Raw genomic sequence first — 23,688 nt, 5'->3', positions numbered from 1 at the left:
AAAAATAAAGGAACTTATTTACAAAACAGAAATAGACTCACAGACAGAGAAAACAAACTTATGGTTACCAAGGGAGAAAGGTGGAGGAAGGATAAATTAAGAATTTGGGATTAACAGATACATACTACTATATATAAAATAGATAAACAACAAGGACCTACTGTATAGCACAGGGAACTATATTCAATATCTTGTAATAACCTATAATGGGAATCTGAAAAAGAATATATATATACTAGTATATATATGCGTGTGTGTGTGTGTGTGTGTGTTTATATATATATAAACTGAATCACTTTGCTGTACACCTGAAACATTGTAAATCAACTATACTTCATTTCTGTTTTTTATTTTTATTTAAAAAAAATTTTTAGGCTGCACCAAGCGGCATGCAGAATGCAGGATCTTAGTTCCCTGACCAGGGATCAAACCCGCGCCCCCTGTAGTGGAAGTGCAGAGTCTTAACCACTGGATCACCAGGGAAGTCCCCAACTATACTTCAATTAAATATATATATACCCATATGTATCTATCTATCTATAAATTTATTTATATACATATAAATTTATATATATAATTTTTTACATAGGAGAAAACCTAGATAACCTTGGGTTTGGCAGTGACTTTTTAGTTGCAATACCAAAGGCACAATCCAAGAAAGAAAAAATTGATAAGCTGGACTTCATTAAAATTAAAATTTTCTGCTCTGCAAAAGACCCTGTCAAGAGAATGAAAAGACAAAGCATACACTGGGAGAAAATATTTTCAAAAGACATATCAGATAAAGGACTGTTATACAAAATATACAAAGAACTCTTAAAATTCAACAATAAGAAAACAACCCGATTTAAAAATGGGCCAAAGACCTTAAGAGAAACCTCACCAAAGAAGAAATATAGATGGCAAATAAGCACATGAAAAGATGCTCCACATCATATGTCATCAGGGAAATGCAAATTAAAACAATGAGATATCACTACACACCAATTAGAATGGCCAGAACACTGACAACACCAAATGCTGGCGAAGACATGGAGCAACAAGAACTCTCATTTACTGCTACTTGTACTGCAAAATGGTACAGCCACTTTGGAAGACAGTTTGGCAGTTTCTAACAAAACTAAAGGTATTCTTACCATACCAATTCAGCAGTCACGCTCTTTGGTATCTACCCAAAGGAGTTTTGTGTGTTAAGTCCACACACACACACACAAATGTGCACATGAACGTTTATAGCAGCTTTATTCATATTGCCAGAACTTGGAAGGAATCAAAATGTCCTTCAGTAGGTAACTGGATAAGTAAACAGTGGTGCCTCCAGAGAATGGAATAGTATTCAACACTAAAAAGAAATGAGCCACCCATCAGGCCATGAAAAAAACATGGAGGAATCTTAAATGCATATTACTAAGTGAAAGAAGCCAATCTGAAAAAGCTACATACTATAGGATTTCAACTACATGACATTCTGGAAAAAAACAGAACTATTGAGATACTGAAAAGACCAGTTTTTGCCAGGGTTTAGGAGAGAGAGAAGCATAATTAGTTGGAGCACAGAGGATTTTTAGGGCAGTGACACTACTTTATATGATACCATAATGGTGGATATATGTCATCACACATTTGTCCAAACCCACAGAATGTGCAACACCAGGAGTGAATACTAATGTAAATTACGAACTCTGGACAATAATGATGTGTCAGTGTAGGTTCATCAGTTGTAACAAATGTAACACTCTGGTGGGGGATATTGATAATGGGGAAGGCTATGCATGTGTGGGGGCAGGGTGTACATGGGAAATCTCTGAACCTTCCTCTCAATTTTGCTCTGAACCTAAAACTTCTCTAAAAAATAGTCTATTTTTAAAACAAGAAAAAATTATATATGAGCAAGCAGTCATTGAAACTGTTTGCAAAAGGCTTATGAACTAAAGTTGATAAAAGTTGTTCAACCATATGTGGTTATGTGCACACACACACACATACACACAGCCCTTACATAGCTGACAATCCCAAGTGCTACAGTACTTGAACAAATATCTGTAATGAAAATTAAGTTTAGTCAATGCCTTCAAAAATAAAGGCAGCTGACAGGATATATTGTACAGCAAAGGGAATATATCCAATATTTTATAATTTATAATTTTATAATAACTATACATGGAGTATAACCTTTAAAACTTTTGTATCACTATGTTGTATACTTGATGCATATATTGTACATCAACTATACCTCAATAAAAAAAATAAAAATAAAAAAATAAATGCAGCTGGTTGTTTTATTTTTGTACTTTTTAAAGCATTTCTTAATTTTTTAAAAAAATTATTTATATTATTTTATTTTACTTATTTTTGGCTGCATTGGGTCTTCGTTGCTGTGCGCGGGTTTTCTCTAGTTGCGGCGAGCAGGGGCTATTCTTCATTGCGGTACGCGGGCCTCTCATTGTGGTGGTTTCTCGTTGCAGAGCACGGGCTCTGGATGCATGGGCTTTAGTAGTTGTGCTTCTTGGGTTCATCAGTTGTGGCTCATGGGCTCTAGAGTGCAGGCTCAGTAGTTTTGGCGCATGGGCTTAGTTGCTCCGTGGCACGTGGGATCTTCCAGGACCAGGGCTCGAACCTGCGTCCCCTGCATTGGCAGGTGGATTCTTAACCACTGTGCCACCAGGGAAGCCCCCAGCTGGTTGTTTTAATATTATCAATGAGAAAGCTTTGATCTAAAAACACTGCATATGGGACTTCCCTGGTGGCACAGTGGTTAAGAATCCACCTGCCAATGCAGGGGACACGGGTTCGAGCCCTGGTCCAGGAAGATCCCACATGCCACGGAGCGACTAAAGCTATGCGCCACAACTACTGAGCCCGCGTGCCACAACTACTGAAGGCTGCGGGCCTAGAGCCCGTGCTCTGCAACAAGAGAAGCCACCACAATGAGAAACCGGCACACCGCAACTAGAGAAAGCCCACAAGCAGCAACGAAGACCCAATGCAGCCAAAAATAAATAAATAAGTTAATTTTTAAAAAATTGAAAATCTTTAAATAAAATAAAAGCACTGGGGCTTTATTTTAATAAAGATGAGATTATATTATACATTCTGCTTTGTGATTTTTCATTTAATATATGTTAAACACCTGTGGATGTCAGTATAAGTAGATCTACATCATGTTTTATAGTCACTTAGCATTTCATTATGTAAGTGTTTCATAATTTATTTAGCCAAACCCCTACTGTGGGACATTTGGTTATTTCCAAACTTTTGCTACTTTATGTAATGCTGCAAATGAATATTCTTGAATGAGTAGAGTAGAAGCCATCTCATCTAACTCTACTGGAACCAGTAGTTGGTTGGTTAATCAGTTCAAGCAAGGAATCATAAAAATTGATACAACACGTTTTAAATGCTTTAGATTAACTTAAGACACATAAATGTGCTCTTCTCCAATATTTTGACAAATAGGGTCTTTTATTTTGAGAATGAGTTCACTAATTACATGTAGTTTTATATCATGTTTCTTGCATAAACCATTGCCAAAACACAAGTTTTACAATTCCCCACTTCAGCTTTTTTTCAGTGTAAAGTTCAGTGTAAAGTTCAGTATCTGTTAGTGTACTTCAGAGAGGGAATTATAGTGTTGGTTATTCTGGGGAGTTGTTTAAGTGGAGACTGATTAAGAGAACTTCTACCATATATTTGTAAGATAAATTCTTAGAAATGAAATTAGTGGATTAGAGGGTATATGCACTTGAAACATATACAGCTATTGTCAAATAGTTCTCCAGAAAGGTTGCCACAGTTTATATTCCCAAAAATATTGTGCGAGAGTTTTTATTTCTTAGATATCTGCACCAATATTGGATATAATGAACAGTTTAAATCTAACAATGCTATTTATTAATTTATTCAACAATATTTATTAAAATTTCTATGTATAAAATTAACTCAAAATGGATCATAGACCTAAATGTGAGAGTTAAAACTGTAAAATTCATAGAAGACAACTGCTATAGACTGAATGTTTGTATCCCTCAAAATTCATATGTTATATCCCAGCACCCACAGTGATGGTATTTAGAAGTGAAACCTTTGGGAAGTGACTAGGTCATGAAGGTGAAGTCCTCATAAATGCGATTAGTGCCCTTATGAAAGAGAACCCAGAGAGCTCGCTTGCCCCTTCTGCCATGTGAGGATATGGCGAGAGACAGCAGTCTATGAACAAGGAAACAGGTCCTCACCAGACAACAAATTTGCCAGCATCTTGATCTTGGACTTTCCAGTTTCCAGAAGAGTGAGAAATAAATTTCTATTGTTTATTAGCCACCCACAAGTTTCTATTGTTCTTTATGATATTTTTGTTATAGCAGCCCAAACATATGAAGTAAAAAATACAGAAGTAAACCTCTGCGCTCTTAGGTTAGGCAAAGTCATCTTAGATACGACACCAAAACACAAGTGACAAAAGAAAAAACAGATAAATTTGACTTTATCAAAATTAAAAACTTTTGTGACAACTCAGAGAATGGGAAAAATATTTTAAAATCATATATTTACAATGGACTTGTATCTAGAATATATAAAGAACACTTACAACTCAATTTTAAAAAGAGAAATAACCCTATATAACAGTAGGCAAAAGATCTGAATAGACATTTCTTCAAAGAAAATATACAAATGGCCTGAAGCATATGAAAAGATGCTCAATATCATTGGCCATCAGGGAAATATAAATCATAACCACTGTAATATACCACTTCACATTCACTGGATGGCTATAATAAAAAAGATAATAAGTATTGGAGAGGTGTGGGGAAACTGGAATCCTAATACATTGCTGGTGGGAATGTAAAATGGTACAACCGTTTTGGACAACAGCCTGGCAGTTCCTTAAAATGTTAAATATATAGGGCTTCCCTGGGCGCAGTGGTTAAGAATCCACCTACCAGTGCAGGGGACATGGGTTCGAGCCCTGGTTTGGGAAGATTCCCATGTTCTGCAGAGCAACTAAGCCCGTGTGCCACAACTACTGAGCCTGCGCTCTAGAGCCCTTGCGCCACAACTACTGAAGTCCGCATGCCTAGAGCCCATGCTCCGCAACAAGAGAAGCCACTGCGATGAGAAGCCCGCGCACCACAATGAAGAGTAGCCCCTGCTCACCGCAACTAGAGAAAGCTCGCGCGCAGCAATGAAGGCCCAACGCAGCCAAAAATAAATAAATTAAAAAAAGAAAACATAGTCATACAAAAAATTGTAAACGAATGTTCATAGCAGCATTATTCATAATAGCCAAAAAGCAGAAACAATTCAAATACCCATCAACTGATGACCGAATAAATAAAATGTGGTATATTCATACAATGCAATATTTTTAAGCAATAAAAAGGAATGAAGTATGCATACATGCTACAATATGGATGAACCTTGAAAACATGCTAAGCCGAAGAATCCAGTCATAAAAGACCATCTATTTTAGGATACCATTTATATGAAATGTCCAGAATAAGCAAATCCTATAGAGACAGAAAGTTGATTAGTGGTTGCACAAGGCCGGAAAGTGGACGAAATGGGAGTGACTAGTAAAGGGCATGGGGTTTCTTTCTAGGGGTGATGAAATGTTCTAAAATTAATTATGATAATGGTTGCACAACTCTTTAGTATGTGAGCATACTAAAACCCATTGAATTGTACACTTTAAATAGGTCAATTGTATGATATGTGACTTATACCTCAAAAAAGCTGTTACATTAAAAAAAATAATGTCTCGCAATGTTCTAGACACTACAAATACAGCAGTTGACATATGTTTTCCATTTACCCCTCCAGATTCACTCTCCACCCTTCTCCATTATGTGCTCTGCCCATAGGGGCTGATCTAACAGACCACATCAAAAGGGTTCTCAGGCCTTGGTTGAATTTGGCCAACAGGGAGCCCAGGCAGGAGATCAGAGTGGGAAGGAAAGTGGGATCATGATATTTATTCTTTCAGCTCCCTCACTGAGAGGGCACCTTGTGCCTGCTGTGTCTCTCCAATGAAAGTCACTGATCTTCCAAGAGAGGCAACTTTACATACTGTCCCTTTTAGGTTCTACTAACTACTATAATTATTCCTCTAGCCATTTTGGGCCTAAAGATGGTAACATCACAGCTGCTACCAGCCCCAAAATACTGTAGGAGTCTTTGTGGTTTCCCTATATTGCATCTTTGCAAATAAATAACCACTTTGTAAATAAATCTTCCTAAAATTATTCTGAGCATATAACCTATTTTCTATTGAGACCTTTACTAAACCAGGCAGACAAGACCTCTGCTAGCTTAGAGTTTTCATTCCGATGATCAAAGAAGAGAAATTAATAAGAATATTCCAGGCAGAGGGAACAGAAAGTACAATGGTGCTGTTCCAGGTAGATGCTTGGTATGTTTGTTGTGTAGAAAGACCAGTGTGACTAATGTGGAATGACTCAATGGGGAGTAATAAGAAAGGAAGTGAAGAGGTGGGCAGGGCCAGATCATACAGAGTCATATGCATACTATTATATTTTTACTTGTCTGATATATTTAACTAAATATAGACAAAACATGAATAAAAACACAACATTCAGTATTTGTAATATAATCTGTTATTTGCATCCTTGATTTAAAAACCTTATGCTTTGTATTGTAGGATTGTCAAGTACTTTCAAGGACAGGAAAAAGCTCAGTTTCTGATTGGAAAATACAAATAAATTCAGGTGATCAAATGTATAGCCATGTCTCGAACTGAAATATATATATGTTATTAACAAAGACAAATTAGAAAATAAAATTCATGATATACTTTCTTTCCCATCACATAGCACCGTAAAGGAGAAATCTTCTTCATTCAGAGCCCTGAGTCTTGTTTTGTTTCTTTCTTTCTTTTTTTAATTTGTTCTGTTTCTTTCTTTCTTTTTTTACTTTGTTCTGTTTTTAAAAAAATTAGTTTATTATTTAATGAAAAGAAACTCCTTTGAAAAAGAAGAAATGTGGAACTGGCCAAGCTGTGTGGGGTGCCTAATGAAACAAATCCTCCTGTGACAATGGTAGTATTTAAGTTGAAGAAAATTTGCCTATAAAACAAATCTTGCCATATACATACTGTTTTAGGGGTGAAAAACACCTACATTCTATAGTCTCATTATAGCTTCTTTATAATAAAATACTTGTGGATGTTTATAGGCCTTCTCTCTGGAAAATCTGTGGGCAGCCTGGTAACTTTATATTTATCTGAAAGCCAAAGAACAAACTAGGAACATATCAGAGATGGGGAAAAGACTAAGGATAGTAACCAAAGAAATCAGTTGAGTTTCAAGTATAAACAAAGCACAAGTAACATTTTGTGGAGCAAAAATTCATAAAAATAAATATTCTAACTAATTGTTTCTTCTTACACCTTATAGATAAATCTTTACCCATGCCATGCATAAAGATTTTCAATAAAGACTTGCCAGGATGAGAGTCAAAATTCTCTAGCATAAATTCACCAACAAGGGACTTCTTAAAATTTTTAATACTCAGTGTATTTACTCTAAATAATAGGGCATGTAGACTCACAATCTCTTTGCACCTTACTTTTTCCATCTCTAAAAGTATAGTAGTGGCTTTAACTTCTTAAAATTCTAATTCCTGGTAACAAATACTTATGCACTTCCAGTTTCTGACTGATTAGAGCGCCCTCATGTGTGTCTTTGTTGTAATGTTTTAGATATCTGAAAAAGATAGTATTAATCTCAGCAGCAATACAATTATAAATTATTTTCCCATTTATAATGGCTTCAAGTATCACTCAGTAAATGTTAAAGAGTGTGACAGTTCACTATCAAACTTTTCATATGCCAAATATTATTCTAAAGTAATGAAGTTATTATTTGTCTCGGTTCAAATTTTAATGACTTAAAGAGTTTTTTCCTTAAAACTTCTAAGATAAGTTTTTCACTATAATGTTATTTTATTATCATGCCTGAATGAAAAGATTTAGCCAATTAAGTTATTAATTATATGTGATAGCCTGACTATACATTTTCAGGGGTGGATAACAGCTCAAGGAGCCTAACTCAGGTTTTCCAAATAAAAATTTACTTGTCTAAATGATTGCAAAGAGATTTCTTTCTACTCAAAAAGACTGTATTGGAGGGAGCCAAAAGAGAATTTCATTTTTTGGAACTGTACATAAAATAAAAAATCTCATAAACCTGATAATATTTTAAATGGCATTTATCCAACAAGTATTTATTGAGGGCTCCCACTATGTGCTAGGAATGAGATGTCAAACTGAGGAACCCAAAGTTACTAAAGTAAAGCAAAAAGTACTGTTTTTTTCTCCTTTTATGAAATGACTTAGTAATAAATGCCTCACCCAAGAGAGTTATTGTAAAGATCTAATAACATATGTAACCACATCTTTAAAAGAGAGAAATGTTATTAAAATGTTTGCAAGAGAAACCTTGGTGATTCCAAGGACATATTTTAGGGGTTGCTTTGCATGTGGAAAATCTTTGAACGTGAGGCTCTACTGACTTCTCTTTCGGGGGGGTCGCACCGCATGGCATGTGGGATCTTAGCCCCAACCAGGGATTGAACCCATGCCCCTGCAGTGGAAGCGCAGAGTCTTAACCACTGGACCACCAGGGAAGTCCCTCTACTGACTTCTTTAAATTAAAGTTTTTCTTCAAATTTTCATGACAGGAGAGAAAGTGGGAAGAGAGAATTTTGTCACCTAAGAAAAGAAGTCTGAACTATTATTTTCCTCATTGCCTCTTACCTTCTTTCTCTTTATAAGGCAGGGCATGGATTGGCTGGGGATACCAGTTAAGTCAAGAGGTCAGATTGGCTATACTAGACTAGCCAGAATGGAGCAATGATGCTAACCTGGCAGAGCCAGCATTTTCACCTTTCCAAAATCCCTGAAACCAAAAACACCAGCAAAACCATGATGTACAAATGCAGGTAGTATATGATATGATTCTTAGTGATTCTCTGATTCTAGGCCCTGTAGAAAATTGAATAGACTGTTTTGGGGTCCTCCCACCAAGGGTTAGAATCCATTTCCTACTTCCATCTTCCCCTTTCCTATCTCCCACATACCACAGCCTTCCTTTCTGCTGTCCTCTACCCATTCAGAATCCACCACTGTATTAAAAAAAAAGTTCCATGTCCCACAATTCTGTCTTCTCCATGCCCCAGTATAAATTCCCATGGTTTCATGTGGCCTATTATTCAATTGTTTCCAACCTTTTAAAGTTTGATGACATCCCCCTCTCCTCCAATTTTTAAACTTACTATGGAAATTATTTAACATATCAAAAGTAGGTAAAAAAGTATAATGAATCCCCCACATACCCATCATCCAGCTTTAACTACTGTCAACATATGGGAAACTGAAAGCATTTTGACTTAGTTAAAATAGCATAACAATGGAAGTTCCCTGTTGTTCTAGTGGTTAGGATTTGAAGCTTTCGCTGTTGTGGCCTGGGTTCAATCCCTGGTTGAGCTGAGATCTTGCATGTCCAAAAAAAAAAAAAAAAAAAGGCACGAGAGTGGGTAGTAATTAGAGAATCAAACAGAATTTTTGAAACAAAAAATATAATATTTAAAAGTACAAAATCAATGGAAAGATTAAACAGCTGAATAGTGACCTAGAAGATAGTCCCAAAGAAATTACCTAGAATGTACCATAGAGACAAAGAAATGGAAAGGATGAAAGAAAAATTATGGGTCATAGATGATAAAGTGGAAAGGTCCAATGTACACCTGGAGCCAGAAGGAGAAAATGGCGAGAACAGAGGAGAGGTCATATTTGAAAAATTATGACTGAGAATCTTCCATAATTAATGAAATTCAAATTCTGAGTTTGAAGAAACTAAATGAATCCCAATCTAAATAAAAAGAAATCCACACCAAGACACATCATTGTGAAACTACAAAAAACCAAAGATAAGAAAAAGATCCTAAAACAAGTAGAGAGAAATACAGCTTACCTACAAATGAAAATAACAGGATATTTCTCAGTGGCAACAATGGAAGCCAGAAGACAGTGGAATAGTATCTTTAAAGTCTGAGAGGAAAATAACTGTCAACCTAGAATTATGTCCTAGCAAAACCACCTCAAAAAAGATCTTGAAATAATGATATTTTCAGAAAGGCTGAGGAAGATACCAGCAACTAGGAGGTCAAATACCCTAAAGGTAATTCTTGAACTTTCTAGTGAGAAATTCTGAGGAACTGCGGTTTGTAAAAGGTGTGAAAATGCATAGGCTGAGAACACAAAAAGACTAAGGGGACGTTGGCTCTAACCACAACTACTACCAACCCCACCTTCACTTTTAATCTCTGGAACATTTTGGTTACACTGGAGGTATATGGTTTACTTTTGCAGATTTCAGGGAAGGGAACACTTCTGCTCCATCTCCTCATGCTACCAACCCTAAAAGGCTTTCCTGGGCCCATAAGCTCTTTTTTTTAAAATTTATGTATTTAATTTATTTATTTTTGGCTGCGTTGGGTCCTCGCTGCTGCTCACAGGCTTTCTCTAGTTGCAGCAAGCTGGGGCTACTCTTCTCTTCGTTGCGGTGCACAGGCTTCTCACTGCAGTGGCTTCTCTTGTTGTCTTGTTGAGCATGGGCTCTAGGCGCGCAGACTTCAGTAGCTGTGCTTAGTTGCTCCGCAGCATGTGGGATCTTCCCGGACCAGGGATCAAACCCCTGTCCCCTGCATTGGCAGGCGGATTCTTTTTTTTTTTTTCTTTTTTTTTGCGGTATGCGAGCCTCTCACTGTTGTGGCCTCTCCCGTTGCGGAGCACAGGCTCCGGACGCACAGGCTCAGCGGCCATGGCTCACAGGCCCAGCCGCTCCGCGGCATGTGGGATCTTCCCGGACTGGGGTACGAACCCTCGTCCCCTGCATCGGCAGGAGGACTCCCAACCACTGCGCCACCAGGGAAGTCCCCCATAAGCTCTTAGGATGAGTGGTTAATATGACCGGTCAGAGTCCAAGGCATTTATTGGGCCTATTTGCTTCTTCTTCCTGACTCAGGTCTCTCTCCTTTTCTGCCTGCTACTGGGGTCTCCTCTGAAGATTGTGCCATGTTAGTTTTGGAAAAGGGAGAAAAAGACATAACAGCTCCATAGTAGGAGTTATTGCATTCTCATCCTTGTATGTAGCTCCCTAAAGCTTCCTCAATCTGGGACATCAAAGGGAGGAGGGGACACAGGCATTCCTTGGTCTCTGAATTAATACCGTAAAAATACCTCAGAACCTCATCTGTGTCCTCTAATATAGATGCTCATCCCTACCCTAAGGTAATGAAGACTAGCTGCCATCCCTGGGGAAAGGACAAGTGACTTCTCTGCCAAATCCAAACATATGAGAAATAACCTTTGCTAGGCTCATCTTCCTTATCTCAAAATGGAAGAAAAATACTGAACTCACAGGGAATTAAAGGTTAATCGTCTTGATGAAATCACCTACTACTATAAAGAGGCTGAATGTTTACTGTATTAGTATAGAAACAGGACAAAGTGCAAAACCAAATCTGGACCCAAATACATATTGAATTCAATATATGATAAGCATTCCAGATCAGTGGGAGAAAGATGACTTATTCAATAAATGTAATGAGACAACTGGTTAGACTTTTTTTAAAAGCTGAATCATTACTTTATACCAAAATAAAGTCCATATGTATCAAAATTTAAAGATAAAATATGAAAGTATAAAAATACTAAGGGGAACATGGATGAATATTTTTATAATCCTGGAGTGGAAAAGGCCTTTTCAAGCATGTGTTACCAAATTCAGACTGTATAAAGAAAAATTTTTTATAAATTTTGGCTACATAAAAAAAAAAAACTTAGACCTTTTAAAATGACATAAAATACTACTTTAAAAAAAGGAGACATATACCATGTTCTTGAATAAGAAGAATTAAAATCATAAAGATGTCAATTGTTCCCAAATTAACAATCCAACCAGAATACATTTATTTTTAAAAATTAACATATAAATGCAATTACAGTCAGAATACACTGATTTTACCTCAATAATGTACTGATTGATACATTGATTTTACTGGGCAGTAACTTTAACATTCATATGGAAGAATACATGAGAATAGTTAAGAATATTTGGAAAAGAAGACCAGCAAAGGAAGACATGTCTTACCGTAATTCAACTTAAAATGAAGCTATAGTAAACAAGAGTATGCTATTGGCACAGGAATAGACAAATAGATCAGCAGAAAGTATGGAGAGTCCAAAACTGATTAAACTATACATTAGAATCCACCAAAGGACCAAGATGGTTTTATATATTACATGGTGCTGGAATAATTGAGTATACATTTGGAAGAAAATAAACCTATTTCTTATGGCAGACACTGATAGCTGCCTACACAATTTCCATTCAGAACCCTGACTTTGTTTAGGACAGCAATGTGTCCAGTCAAAACTATTCACCTCCCTAGACTCTCTTGAAAATAAGGGTGGCCATGCCCTACTCAATGAGACATAATTATAAGTCTAATGGGTAGAACTTCCAGGAAAGCTATTGTTTTCTGATAAAAAAGAAATTGCCTCTTACCCTTCTCCCTGAAAAATTCTTCCTGTCTATAACATAAATGTGATGCTTAGAGTATAGAAACTGTATTTCATGCGAAAGAAAATCATAATCTAAGGACTGTGGAACAGAAAGTGAGAAGCAGCCTAGATCCTTGATGGCATGGTAGAGCCACACACCAGTCCTGATCTTTTGCTTCTATTCTTCATGTTACATGAAAAAAATAAAAATAAAAAAGCCCTATCTGGGGCTTCCCTCGTGGCACAGTGGTTGAGAATCCACCTGCTAATGCAGGGGACACAGGTTTGAGCCCTGGACCGAGAAGATCCCACGTGCCATGGAGCAACAAAGCCCATGCACCACAACTACTGAGCCTGTGCTCTAGAGTCCACAAGCCACAACTACTGAGCCCGTGTGCCACAACTACTGAAGCCCGTGTGCCTAGAGCCTGTGCTCCACAACAAGCCACCACAATGAAGCCCGCGCACTGCAATGAAGAGTAGCCCCCGCTTGCCGCAACCAGAGAAAAGCCCGCGCGGAGCAACGAAGACCCAACGCAGCCAAAAATAAAATAAATAAAAAATTTTAAAAAATACTTAAAAAAAACACAAAAAACCCTATTTGATTAAGACACTGTAGCAGGGATTATATTATATATAGCTGATTGAAAATTTTGATAAACTCAGCCTCTACCTCATATCATGTACAAAAATGAACTTCAATGAATTACATATCTAAATATAAAATAATAAAAGTGTGGAGGTGTGTCTGGGGAGACTTTAATTAAGAAGAATCATTGGTGCAGCCATTATGGAGGTTCCTCAAAAGACTAAAAATAGAATTACCATATGATCCAGCAATCCCACTCCTTGGCATATATCTGGACAACACTATAATTCAAAAAGATACATGCACCCCTATGTTTATAGCAGCCTATACACAATAGCCAAGACATGGCAACAACCTCAATGTCCATCAACAGGTGAATGGATAACGAAGATATGGTGTACATATACATATATATATATGTATACACACACACACACACACACAAATGGAATATTACTCAGCCATAAAAAATGAATGAAATAATGCCATTTGCAGCAACATGGATGAAACTAGATATTATGATACTAAGTGAAGTAAGTCAGAAAGAGAAAGACAAATACCATAAGATATCACTTATATGTGGAATCTAAAACACGACACAAATGAACCTATCCATGAAGCAGAAACAGACTCACAGATATAGAGGACAGACTCGTGGTTGCCAAGGAAAAGGGGGATGGGAGAGGGATGGAATGGGAGTTTGGGGTTAGCAGATGCAAACTATTACATATAGAATGGATAAACAACAAGGTCCTACTGTAAGCATGGGGAACTATATTCAATATCCTGAGATAAACCATAATGGAAAAGAATATTTTTAAATGTATATATATGTATAACTGAATCACTTTGCTGTACAGCAGATATTAACACAACATTGTAAATCAACTATACTTCAATAAAAAAAACTTAGTAAGATAGATAGATAGATAGATAGATAGATAGACAGATAGATAGATTACCTGGGCAGGGGGAGAAGAATCATAAAGGAAAGTGTTTCACTATTTGAAAATTGTTTTTTCTATCATGGAAGCATAAATAAAATCAAAACAAACAATAGACTGGGAAAATATTTATAACATATGAGTTACAGTCCCTAACATACAAAAAGTTTCTACAGACTAATGAGAAACAAATGACCAATAGAAAAATGGAAAAGGGATACAAATAGGCACGTTGCAAAGAGGAAATTCAAATGTTCAATAAAAATATGAAAAGATGTTCAGCCTCATTAGTCAGGAAAATGTAAATAAAAACAAGAATAAGGGGCTTCCCTGGTGGTGCAGTGGTTGAGAATCTGCCTGCCAATGCAGGGGACATGGGATCGAGTCCTGGTCTGGGAGGATCCCACATGCTGCGGAGCAACTGGGCCCGTGTGCCACAGCTACTGAGCTTGTGCGTCTGGAGCCTGTGCTCCGCAACAAGAGAGGCCGCGACAGTGAGAGGCCCACGCTGCGCATGAAGAGTGGCCCCCGCTCGCCGCAACTAGAGAAAACCCTCGCACAGAAACAAAGACCCAACACAGCCAAAAATAAAATAAAATAAATAAATTTATATTTTAAAAAAAAACAAGAATAAGATACCACTTGACACTGATTGGCAAAAATCATAAAGAGTGATAATATCTGGTACTGAAAAGGGCGAGTAAAGGAAACTCATAGATGCTGGTGGGAATATAAATTACTTCAACAAATTTGGAAAATATTTGAGCTAACAGTCTCAGTTTTGGGGAATCTATCCTGCAGAAATAAAGGCATCGAAATGCAAGATAAATACACTGAGAACACTGGGTATTACTATTGTGGCTATCATAGATTGTTGTAGTAACTGCCTTTAACTTGTTCACACTTCCTGGTATGCTTGCCCTTTTTGCAGTGTGATTTGCTGCTCCTCCCACTGAGAGTTAAAGTCTATTTCTCTACCTCTTGAATCCTGGACTTGGCCATGTGACTTCCTTCCACCAATGGGATGATACAAGTGTGGCACAAACAGAAGCTTAAAAGTAACTGTAGGGACTTCCCTGGTGGTCCAGTGGTTAAGACTCCGCACTCCCAATGCGGGGGCCCGGGTTCAATCCCTGGTCAGGGAACTAGATCCCACATGCCACAACGAAGATCCTGCACATGGCAACGAAGATCCCATTTGCCACAACTAAGACCCAGTGCAGCCAAATAAATGTTAAAAAAAAAAAAAAAGAAAGCAATTGAAAATTGGAGCTTGCTCATTCTTTCTAATAACCAGCCTCTTGGAGGATGAGAGATCATGTGGAGAAGGCCCTGGTTATCCCAACCATCCTTGTTGAGGCCCCAGATATGAGTGAGGCCATCCTAAACCATCTAGTCCCAGCTGAGCTGGCCCAGACTAGAACTGACCAGCCAACTCAGAATTGTAAAAAATAATAAATATTTGTTGCTTTAAGTCACTAATTTAGATGACGTTTCACAGAAAAAAATAATTGATACAGTAGTGAAACACACAAACAGATAAAACGAGCTACCAAAAATTTGGATGTAATCAATGGGAAATGGTGAATGAATTGTTTCACATCCCTGTCACAGACTATTGTGCAACTATTAAAGTGTTAGGATCTTCATCTATTCAGAGCAACACTGTCCAGTAGAAAGGTAATGTGAGCCACATGTGTAATTTTAAGTTTTTAATAGCTACATTAAAAACAGTAAAAGGAGATAGATGAAATTAATTTTAATAATCTATTTTATTTAACCCAATATACCCCAAATATTATCACTATAACATGTAATTAATAAAAAAAAATTTGTGTGAAATATTTTACATTCTCTTTTTTTGTACTAAGTCTTAGAAATCTGGTGTGTATTTTATACTTCAGTCAGTTTAATTCAGACTAGCTACATTGCAAGTGTTCAATAGCTACTCGTGGCTAGTGATTACAGTACTGGATGACAAAGGTCTAGAGGACAGCCCACAATGCACAGAAGTTACAGATTCAAATATGTGATTCTCTCCATAGCTCCCCCCCATTCTTTATTTATTTATTTATTTTTTTTGTGGTACGTGGGCCTCTCACTGTTGTGGCCTCTCCCGTTGCGGAGCACAGGCTCCGGACGCCCTGGCTCAGCGGCCATGGCTCACGGGCCCAGCCGCTCCGCGGCATGTGGGATCTTCCCGGACCGGGTCACGAACCCATGTCCCCTGCATCGGCAGGCGGACTCTCAACCACTGCGCCACCAGGGAAGCCCCCCCCCATTCTTTTTTAACAGAAAAGCCAAATAAGTGTACATAAGTATGCAGAATGGGATAGAGGGATGTAACCCAAGTTGTTAAAATTGTTTTGCCAGCCAGCCAATTGAGGTTGGAAGGAAAGGGAGATTATATCTCTTTATATATTCTTGTATTGTTTAGCTTCATTATAAAGGTATATTAATTTTAAAATTATTTTTAAAAGTTAAAAAGCATAGAGCTTCCCTGGTGGCGCAGTGGTTGAGAGTCTGCCTGCCGATGCAGGGGACACGGGTTTGTGCCCCGGTCCGGGAGGATCCCACATGCCGCGGAGCGGCTGGGCCCGTGAGCCATGGCCGCTGAGCCTGCGCGTCCGGAGCCTGTGCTCCGCAACGGGAGAGGCCACAACAGTGAGAGGCCCGCGTACCGCAAAAAAAAAAAAAAGTTAAAAAGCATAAAATAAAATAAAACAAAAACAATGAGATAAAAAGGAGGACACATCAAAAGCTCCTAACTGAGGTTACTTTCTGGAGTCAGTATGAAGAAAGAATTTTACTTTTAATATAGGTCCTTTTTAAAAATATATTTATTTATTTATGGCTGTGTTGGGTCTTCGTTGCTGTGTGCGGGCTTTCTCTAGTTGCGGCAGGCGGGGGCTACTCTTCGTTGTGGTGCATGGACTTCTCACTGCGGTGGCTTCTCTTGTCGAGGAGCACGGGCTCTAGGTGCATGGGCTTCAGTAGTTGTGGTACATGGGCTCAGTAGTTGCGGCTCTAGGGCTCTAGAGTGCAGGCTTAGTAGTTGTGGGGCATGGGCTTAGTTGCTCCACGGCATGCGGGATCTTCCCAGACCAGGGCTCAAACCCATGTCCCCTGCATTGACAGGCAGATTCTTAACCACTGTGCCACCAGAGAAATCCCAATATAAGTATTTTTGCACTATTTGTATTTTACTTTTTAATATTTATTTATTTATTTTGGCTGCGCTGGGTCTTAGTTGCAGCATGCGGGATCTTTGTTGCAGCATGTGGAGTCTTAGTTGTGACATGCATGCAGGATATAGTTCCCTGACCAGGGATCAAACCTGGGCCCCCTGCATTGGGAGTGCAGAGTCTTACCCACTGGACCACCAGGGAAGTCCCTGCATTCCTTAAATTTTAACCACAACCACACCTTACTTTTTTACAATTCTAAAAGTTACATTTTAATTTAAAATACGGATTTATTTTAAATATTTAATTCCTCATACTAAATATTTATTAAGCATCAGCTCTGATAGGCCCAGACTCATTAAGCCACAACAATTTTTAACTTATAGAATGTGTGGAAAATATTTTTGAACATGGAGAACTTATGGTGCTCCTTCTTTCTCATTCCATGTAAGGTCAATTTCCTACTGCCAATTATTATTCTATCAGGGAATGAAATATATGGGATCAGCTTGCCACTTAAAAACCTAATGTTACTCAGTAGCCAAAAATGCAATCTCCTAACTCCTGCCTTACTTCAGCACTGTCATTTTTTTATAGGGTACATAATATGAAGATACTGAATATCCTAAATCTTTTGTCATTAGTTTACAGGACACCTGTAGTATTATTTGCCCAGCATCCATATTGTTATTGTGTGAGCAAGCATCTTGCAAAGTGTAACCTTGCACCCCTGGCCATAATTAATTCTGGAAGTGGGCATCTGGGTGGGTCAGAGCACATCTAAGAATATGTGGACCTTGGATCCAAAGAGTTGAGCCAGTCACTCTCCAGTAGCTGTTAAAGCTATAAGTAAAAAATTCTGGAGCTATCAGCAGTCTTGTTTCCCTTTGGGTGGAATAGGGAAGCAAAGGCAGTCAATCTGCAGAGACAGAAAGAAAAGAGAATTGCTCAGAAAGGAGCAGAGAAGAGATAGAAAGTGAACTCTCATGACTTTTACACCCTTGATGCCAGGTTTTTCAGAGATTGATCTATATCTCTATTCTGCCTTCAGCATTATTTTTCTGTCTGTGACCCCTTTATCTTTCAATAAAAACTTCTTTTACAACTAAAGCCAGTTTAAGTTGGTTTTTTTTTTTTAACATACGACCAAATAATTCTAGCAAATACAAAGAAAGACAAATGTATAATGACTGCAGTTGGGGTTTTTTTCCCTATTTTCCATTTGTATTCTAGCATGACATTATACAACTTTCAAAATTTTTATTGAATCTGAAATTTGCCTATTCATGATTGAGGCATTATTGGTTGCATACTGAGCATTCATTCCTCTACTTCCCTTCCTAAAAGAAAACTTATTTGTTCAGGTATTCACTCCTTTCCCCCAAGTAGCACACTAACTGAGGGAAAGATGGTCCATCCTATTGCCATGCATGGCATTTCCCTAGCAACTGTGTATTAAAAGTAATTACACTACAGGGAAAGATTTTTATTCTATGGTTAGAGGAGAGGTTTTTATGTCCTTTGGGACATAAACAAGGAAAATTGCAGTTTTAGCTGCTGCTAGAAGCCATCTCACCACCATGAAGAAAGCGGGCATGAGGACAAAGCCGACAAATTGAGGAGGGCAAAGGCCAGAAGAAACACAAAGAAACAGAGCCAGCATCTCAATCAAATATTCCATGAACTCTACCTCTAGAATTCTTATGTAAGATAAGTAAGATAATAAATTCTTAAATCGTTTATGCCACTTTGAGGTGGATTTTCTGTTATTGCAGCTTAAAACATCCTCATCTTCATCATCATCAAACATTATTTAATACCCATTATACATGGCAATGAGAAAGAAAGGAGGTATAAACCATTGTTCTTCTCTGAAGGGACTTAGGATCTAATTAAAGAGGACAGATTTATTAAAATATTATGTAATCATTTAGGTAACATGTTAAGTCCTAAATGAGCAATATGGATAAATAAATGGAGAAGATTCAATCCCTTCTATTGAAGTATTATTTTTTAACTTTAATGAAAATGTTTTTCATTTATAGAATACCTGATGCTTTTTTAAAAATCTGCCTGTTCTTTTTTCATAATATCTTATTCTTGCCTTGTGGATTCTTTTCCTTTCAGACCTTGAATAATTTAAGCATAGTTATTTTAAGGCATGGCAATGGGAATTTATGATGGATTCAGAGAAAGATAAGCAGTGCAATTTGGTTGGAAACATTTGCTACTCCATGGATGAGAATCACTGGCATAACCCGGGAGCTTATTAGAAATGCAGAATCTTGGGCTCTACCCCAAACTTACCAAATCATAATTTGCATTTTAACAAGATCACCTGGTGATTGGGGTTATTCATATAAACATGAAAGTTTGAGAAGTCCTGCTGTAAAGGAAGAGAAAGCAATAAAGTTAGGGAGGTTACTAAGACTCCTCTGCTATTTTAGATTTAAATTTTAGTCCTTTGTGGTAAATGAACACAACTAGTCTTCATAATCTCTAGTATAGGTTACTTAAAGACTCTGAAAAAAAAGCACTTATTTAATTCAGAAAGTACTTCTACATTTACAAAGCTTCCAGATGATTATTACTATATTATTATTACAACAATTATAACTTCAATATAAACAAAAGCCAGTTATCAGAACTTTTTAGTGATATAGATAAGTGGAAATTTACTCATCCACAGGTGAATGTATAAATAAACTGTGGGCAATCCATACAATGGATGCTATACTCAGCAATTAAAAAAAAATGAACTATTGATTCATACAATAGAATGAATGAACCTCAAAGAGTATGAATGAATGAATAGTATGAATGAATCTCAAAAACATTATGCTGAGTGAAATAAGCCTTGCACAAGAGAATAAAGTTCTATAACAACTAAATCCATGGTGAAAAAAAAAAACTGATTGCTTTTGGCATGGGTTAAGGACAGGAATTGACTGGGAGAGAGCATATAGAATTTTTTGGAGTTACGAAAATATTCTATACTCTGATAAAGGTTAGGGTTACACCGGTGAATATATGTGTCAAACTCACCAGAATGTATACTCAAGATTTGTGCATTTCACTTTACATTAAAAAGTTGTACAAAAATTGAACCCTAGTTAACAATACATATGCTGAAGTCTTTAAAGGTGAAGTGTACTGATAGCATATGCAATTTGCTTTGAAATGCACAAAATAATAAGATGATTTGATAGATAGATGGACTAGCTGGTTACAGACAGGAATGGTTAGTTATATGATAAAGTGAATATACCAAAATGTTACCTATAGAATATAGACTGGGGGGTGGGAGGATATATGGGTGTTCACTGTATGATTCTTTCAACTAATCTCCATATTTAAAATTTTTTCATAATAAAATGTTGGGGGAAGGAAGAAAGTTGCAGAAAAACACATCACTGTAATTTTGTTTGAAAGTATAAAATGTCAGCTTCCCTGGTGGCGCAGTGGTTGAGAGTCCGCCTGCCGATGAAGGGGACACGGGTTCGTGCCCCGGTCCGGGAAGATCCCACATGCCGCGGAGCAGCTGGGCCCGTGAGCCATGGCCGCTGGGCCTGTGCATCCAGAGCCTGTGCTCCGCAACGGGAGAGGCCACAACAGTGAGAGGCCCACGTACCGCAAAAACAAACAAAAAAAAAAGAAAGTATAAAATGTGTTGAAGAGGACATATTTGTATATGCATAGATAAAGATATGAAAGCTACATACAATTGCAGAAATTGTCAAGCTGATCCTAAAATTCATATAGAAATTCAAGGGACCCAAAATAGCCAAAACGGTCTTGAAAAAGAACAAAGTTGGAGGACTGACACTTCCTGATTTTAAAACATACCACACAGCTACAGCAATCAGGACAGTGTGTTACTGTATAAGAACAGACATACAGATCAACAGAATAGAATTACAGCCCAGAAAAAAATCCTTACATTTACAGACAACTGATTTTCAACAAAGATGTCAAGAAAATTCAATGGGAAAGAGAGAGTCTTTCAATAAAATGGATATCCACATGCAAAAAATTAACTTGAGCTCCTACTTCACACCACATATAAAAGTTAACTCATAAAGGACTGCATGGACTTCCCTAGTGGCGCAGTGGTTAAGAATCCGCCTGCCAATGCAGGGGACACGGGTTCGATCCCTGATCCGGGAAGATCCCACATGCCACGGAGCAACTAAGCCCATGCGCCACAACTACTGAAGCCTGCGTGCTTAGAGCCTGTTCTCTGCAACAAGAGAAGCCACCACAATGAGGACCACAGGCACCACAACGACGAGTAGCCCCCTCTTGCCACAACTAGAGAAAGCCCGTGCGCAGCAACGAAAACTAATACAGCCAAAAAAAAAAAAAAAAAGGATCACAGACCTACATGTAAGATAAAGCTGTAAAACTCTTAGAAAAAAATAGAAGTAAATTTTTGTGAACCTTGAGGAATGGTTTCTAAGATATGACATTAAAAGTACAAGCAACCAAAGGAAAAAAATAAACTGGGCTTCATCAAAATAAAAAATTTTAATGCTTCAAAAATGCCATCAAGAAAGTGAAAGACAACCTACAGAATGCGAGAAAATATTTGCAAGTCATATATTTGATATGGAACTTGTATCCAGAGTATATAAAGAAATTTTAAATTCAATAACAAGAAGACAAAAACCCCAACTTTTAAAAAAAGCATTTGAAAAGATGTTTCTACAGAAAATACATGCAAATGAATGATAAGCATATGAAAAAATGCTCAACATCATTAGCCATCAGAGAAATGCAAATCAAAACCACAGTAAGATTCCACTTCACATCTATTAGAATGGTTATAATCAACAAGACAGATAATAACAAATGTTGGAAAGGATGTGAAGAAATTGGGATACTCATACACTGCTGATGGGAATGTAAAACAGTACAGCCACTTTAGAAAATAGTCTGGCAGCTCCTCAAAAAGTTAAGCACAGTTACCATGTGACTCAGCAATTCCACTCCCATGTATATACTCAAGAAAAATGAAAACATATGTCCAATATAAAAACTTATATATGAATGTTAATAGCATCGTTATTCCTAATAGTCAACAAGTGAGAAACTCAAATGTCCATCAGCTGGTGAATGGATAAACATATTGGCATATCCATGTGATAAAATATTACTGGGCAATAAAAAGGAATGAAGTACTGACACAGGCTTCAACATGGATAAACCTTGAAAACATTATGTTAAGTGAAAGAAGCTGTCACAAAAGATCACATATTGTATAATTCCATTTATGTGAAAAGTCTGTAACAGGCAAATCCACAGAGACAGAACATAGATTAGTGGTTGCTAGTGGAAGGGCAGATGGGGGAATGAGGAGTGACTATTAATGGGCACTGGGTTTCTTTTTGGAGTAAAGAATATGTTCTAAATTTATGATGATGATGGTTACTCTGTGAATACACTAAAACCTACTGAATTTTATACTTTAAAAGGGTAAATTTTATGCTATGTGAATAATATCTCAATAAAGCTATTATTTAAGAAACACACTTAGAGTTTGTTGTCTGGTACACAGAGGTGACTTTCAGATCTCTGCCAGTAGCAAGAGGGGGAAAAACTGCAAGCACAGTAACCGCTGCTAAGGAAACACCAGCAGTTTTTAATTTTATGCTGTCCTATATTTTGCTGTGACTCTCGTAGCTTTCAATAATGCTATACTTGAGGCCAAAACAGAAATGCCTTTCATATATTATTATAACAGCTAAGCTGGGAAATAAACTCACCAATTGCTTTTTTAAAAAGGAAATGAGCTAAAAACAACATAGATGTAAGTGTAGCTTAAATAAACCTTTGCTCAGTAAGATGAATGTGTTCACAGGGAAAGGAGAGTTTGGTAGTAAAAACAGTTTAAAGTGTTACATTATTTTACTTTATTTTTTAAAAAGCATTTTGTTTCATTTACTGTGGATGGTCAAACACCATTTTTTTCTTTCAAACATCATTTTAAAACAGATGGTAAATCTGTTGGATAGTAAAAAGAAATGACATCTTGTTTCCATTTTCCTATTCCTTCCAGTTCATCTCTTTATTGTAAATCATTTTCCATTGTTGGAAGATACTAAATTTAAATCAAACTGAAAGGAAAAAAAGCATGTGGCTATATTCATAAATTCGTGTTTCTTAGCACTGCTGCCTTTTATAGCCATTTTATGAAGAATATTTCAAATTGATCTATTCTTTCTGGATCTGAACAAATTGAGTTTCTTTTCTTGATCAAACAGATTTTCAAGAAACCTATTTACAAAAAGAAAAAATATGTAATTATGATATATAAACATTTACATAAATTTTAATACTCTTCCATGAGAAAAGATCTGAAACTGGTAAACATTTAAGGAATGGTATTAA

Source organism: Delphinapterus leucas, chromosome 19 (assembly GCF_059928025.1).
Source record: "Delphinapterus leucas isolate spDelLeu-1000000601 "Yukka" chromosome 19, BTC_Dleu_Yukka2, whole genome shotgun sequence".
Classification (NCBI taxonomy): Eukaryota; Metazoa; Chordata; class Mammalia; order Artiodactyla; family Monodontidae; genus Delphinapterus; species Delphinapterus leucas.
The sequence above is the reverse complement of the archived record's forward strand: the minus strand, read 5'-3'. Positions refer to the sequence as shown.